The sequence below is a fragment of the Elephantulus edwardii genome, unplaced genomic scaffold (assembly GCF_000299155.1).
Source record: "Elephantulus edwardii isolate Elephantulus edwardi_28Jun2011 unplaced genomic scaffold, EleEdw1.0 scaffold00079, whole genome shotgun sequence".
NCBI classification, from domain to species: domain Eukaryota; kingdom Metazoa; phylum Chordata; class Mammalia; order Macroscelidea; family Macroscelididae; genus Elephantulus; species Elephantulus edwardii.
Genome location: NW_006399829.1, coordinates 9,893,168 through 9,897,378, shown reverse-complemented (window position 1 = coordinate 9,897,378; position 4,211 = coordinate 9,893,168). Strand labels below are relative to the sequence as shown.

At 43.0% G+C, this 4,211-nt stretch overlaps 1 pseudogene; it reads right to left on the bottom strand.

The window, feature by feature from the left end:
- LOC102876477 overlaps positions 1-2,356 on the bottom strand; it is a 21,849-nt pseudogene extending 19,493 nt beyond the window's left edge.
- Positions 2,357-4,211: the final 1,855 nt, after the last annotated feature.

The following is a 4,211-nucleotide window of genomic DNA, read 5'->3' as shown; positions in this document are numbered from 1 at the left end:
ATACCACACTAATGATCAAAGACTAGATGAGCTGTGGGATGGCATAAAAGATAACATCCATGAAGAAAGCAAAGAGATCATTACAAAGAGGAGAAAGAAAAAAAAATCAAAATGGATGTCACAAGAGACTCTGAAAATTGCATTAAAGTGTTGCCACACCAAAACAAAGGGAAAAAATGCTGAAGTAAAAGAGCTGACTAGATTTCCAAAGGCAGCTGGAGAAAAATAAGGCAAAGAATCCATGGTACATTTTAAGGTGCTGTATATACACAACAGGCAGATTTGTATACTGTGATGTGTCTTATATATGTGATATGCACTTTTTAGCCAAACCACTGCCATGTTTGAACAAGTTCAGTACCGTTTGCTGAGTCAGTATTATGTAAAGCTAAGTGTAATAGCACAGTGTGATAAGGTTAGTGACTATTGCACAAGTGTGGCAGGATGCCACTTTTGTCCTTGGCAATATAAAAACTTTGTTGGAAATTTCCCATAGGGCTCACAGCTGACCTTACCTCAAGGTCACTGACCCTGGCTTTTGCTAGCAGTAGGCCAGGAAGAAGGCCCTGACTAAGCAAAGAGAAAGAGGGGTGTCTCCTGTAGAAGTGTCTCAATTGCAAGGGTGGATTGATTTATAGTCTACAGGAGTTGATAAAGGAAAGAACCTGACCAGCAGCCAAATTAAGTTTTGTTGGTGCTGTAGAAGCAACTATCTATGGAATAAAAATTCCAAAAGAAGTCTCAAGAATTCCGAGTGGAGTGTGTACCATAAAATCTGTAATGCATGCCTGTTCTAATGACCCTTCAGTGAAGTGGCCAGCATGGTCAAGCAGTATATACTGAAACAGAACAGCTGTGTTCCAGTTGAAGCAAGCTGGCATAATTCGAGATACTCATAGCCCATATAACTCCCCCATGTGGCCTGGAAAGAAATCAGATAGGACTTGGAGAATGACTGCTGAGTACTTTTAATTTTCATGCTTCAGTGCCCTCTACAGTGGATTAATGGATCAAATGTGGATGACATGTGGATGACAATGGACTTTTGTAATCTTATAATATGCCATGGATAGTTGTACAAGATGTAACAATTTGGCCCTGTCCTCCTAAGCTGACACGGGTTTGCTGGAACACTGGAGAGTATTCATTCCTCAGGTGGCTCAAATACTCAGACCCCTCCAGGTCTTGATGAAGAAGAATAGCACCTGGGACTAGGGAGCTAATTAAGAATCTGCATTTAATGATACAAAAAGGGCAGAAGCCTAGGCATGGACTGTGGATTCTACTTTGCCTTCCAGCTGGATGTATTGACCACTAGCAAAGGCTATGGGTAGGGTCTACAGCAGGCTGTCAGGTGATGGCATGTCCCTCTAGGATTTGGGCCTAAACTGTGGAAAGGGACTGAGAGTCACTATATGCTCCTTAAACAGCAACCAGCTGCTGTTTATGTGGCCTCAGAGGCTAATGAAGCAATTAATGGGGTTAATAAGGCCTAGTCTAGGAAACTAAGTACCCTAAAATGGGGTAGATTGTGTTCCAAATTCCAGGACTTGGCCTCAGGTACCATATCTGCTAGTTTGCTCAAAGTAATCTATTGTACATAGGGTTTTCGAAGGCCTGTTATTTCACAAGTGGATGGCCAATCCTTCTTCCTGTTGCTGTGTACCACAGAGTCATAACTGACCCACAGCTGACCCTCTACTGAGTCTTCAGAGGCAGTTAATTGTACAGGAAATTCTTCTACGTACTTTGTCTTAATTTGGATGAGCTTGATACAGAAACTGAAGGCCTATTATAGTCTTCAATATGCTTTGAAGCTCAACATCAAGAAGACAAAGATCATGATAGATGGTGAAGACTGTTAACACCTTCAGCTTGCTTGGCTCCACAATCAACACTCTTGATACCAGCAGTCAGGAAATCAAAAGACAAATTGCACTGGGAAAATTGTCTATCAGGGACCTCTCCAAAGTACTCAGGAGCAATGATGTCTAGAGACAAAGTTGCACTTAATCCAGGCCATGACTTTTGCAATTACTTGTTTTGTATCAGAGAGCTGGACAGTGACAGATGTATGACAGAAAAGGATGACAGAAAAAGAATCAATGCCTTTGATTGTGGTGTTGGGAGTAGAGTATTGAACATATTAAGGACTACACCTGGTGGATTGGGAGGCAGTATACTGGAAGCAAACCTGTTGATTTAATTCCTCCCAGTTATTTGAGTTTGTCGCAAAACCAGGTGGCTCTACCTGCAAATTATTCTGGGAGATGTACTGGGGGGGTGGCGGGGGAAGAATGCTGTCAATCTTGCCCCAGCTGCCACAGAACGGGATACTGTATATTACCAATGGCATCGAGAAAAGTGGAGAGCACAGTGGTTGTAGCACATGGCTAGGATTGTTCCAGATGCCAGGGCCATCAAAGTAGAATGATAAATAACTGGTTGAGTGTACTGTAAGAGCTTTGAATAATTATGAATGGATGAGTTCACCCAAATGAGGAAAGTAGTGTTGCAGCACAGATGGCCTTAGATCTATTACCTGCTGCCCAAGAGGAAACGTGGTATAATTCAGACCGTCTTTTGTATGTATATATCTAATAAGCAAGATAACATAACCCAAACTGTGTGCGAAATCAATGGAAAAGTGCAAAACATTCAAGCTCTTGCTCTTAATTCTTTAAAGGAATGGCACTACAACCTTACACCTGATTGTCTTACACCTGATTCTGAGCCATTGTTCTAGTACATGGGTCTTGTTCATGGTCTTGTTGCTGTGAGTTCAAAGTGCTTCTTTATGGGACCAAGCTTCTACAAATCTGGGTTGTGTTGAGGTGGTGTGTGGGATACTGTAATGTGTTATATATACATGACAGGATGATTTGGGTACCATAATGTGTATTATGTGTCCTATCTTCATACCTTTTCAATTTATATGCAGATTATCTGGGAAGCTGGGCTCTATGAGGAGAAATGTGGCATCAAGATTGGAGGTACTCATCAACAATGTACGGTACACAGATGACTCAACCCTGTTTGCTGAAACTCAGGAAGACCTGAAGCACTTACTGCAGACAGTCAAGGACAGCAGCCTTCAATATGGACTGAGACTCAACATCAAAAAAACAAAGATTCTCACCACTGGGCCAACTGGTAGCATCATAATAGATGGTAAAGAGACTGAGATTGTTAACATCTTTAGTTTGCTTGGCTCTACAATCAATACTGTTGGTACCAGCAGCCAGGAAATTAAAAGATAAATTACTGTCAGAGACCTCTCCAGAGTACTGAAGAGCAACGATGTCAGTCTGAAATCAAGGTGTGCCTGATTCAGGCCATGGTCTTTGCAATTACTTGCTATGTGTCAGAAAGCTGTACAAATACTAGAGATGACAGAGGAGAATTGATGCCTTTGAGCTGTGGTGCTGGAGGAGAGTACTGAATATACTATGAGTTGCTAGGAGCACAAACAAGTTTGTCCTAGAGAGGGTTAAATCAGGCTGTTCCTTGGAGACAGGGATTTTGAAGCTTCATCTGACACACTTTGGACAGTTGTAAGGAGGGACTAGTACTTGGAGAGGGCCGTCATGCTTGAGAGGGTGAAGGGACGATGCAGGAAGTGAAGACCCTCTTTAGGGTGGATTGATTCAGTGACTGGGGCAATGGGGGTAGGTGTGTCCGAGACAGTAAGATTGGCATAAGATAGAGTAGGCTTGATGGATGGAAGATGGCAGAGGTGGAGAGCACAGTGTGAAGAGCCAGAGGGATAGCAAGCTGCATAGAAAGGACACCAGAGAGTACTTTACACTCCACAGAGACTGACCATCACAGTGTGACACGAACAGTAGGATTTTGAATCAGAACTTTTGCTAATACATTATTTTAGAAGCTTTAAAAACCGGAGCCCTGCCTGCCTGCCCTGCAGCGGTCCTGCTGCGGTTCCATCACGGACCCAGCAAAAGCTGGAACCCACTAGCTGAGCTGAGCTGCACTGAGACTCACCTGAAAGGAAAAAGGTTACTGGGGAAATCGCCTGAATTCTCTTAAGCCCACTAAAACCTGGAGGGTCTGAGGTGCGGCATGGACAATAGGAATTGAATCATAACTTTTGTCGAAACTTTTAGTATTGGAACTGTGGGAACAAAGCTGCGCGGACTCGGCAAAAACCGGAAGCCACTAGATGAGCTTCTAAGAGACCCATATGAAAGGAG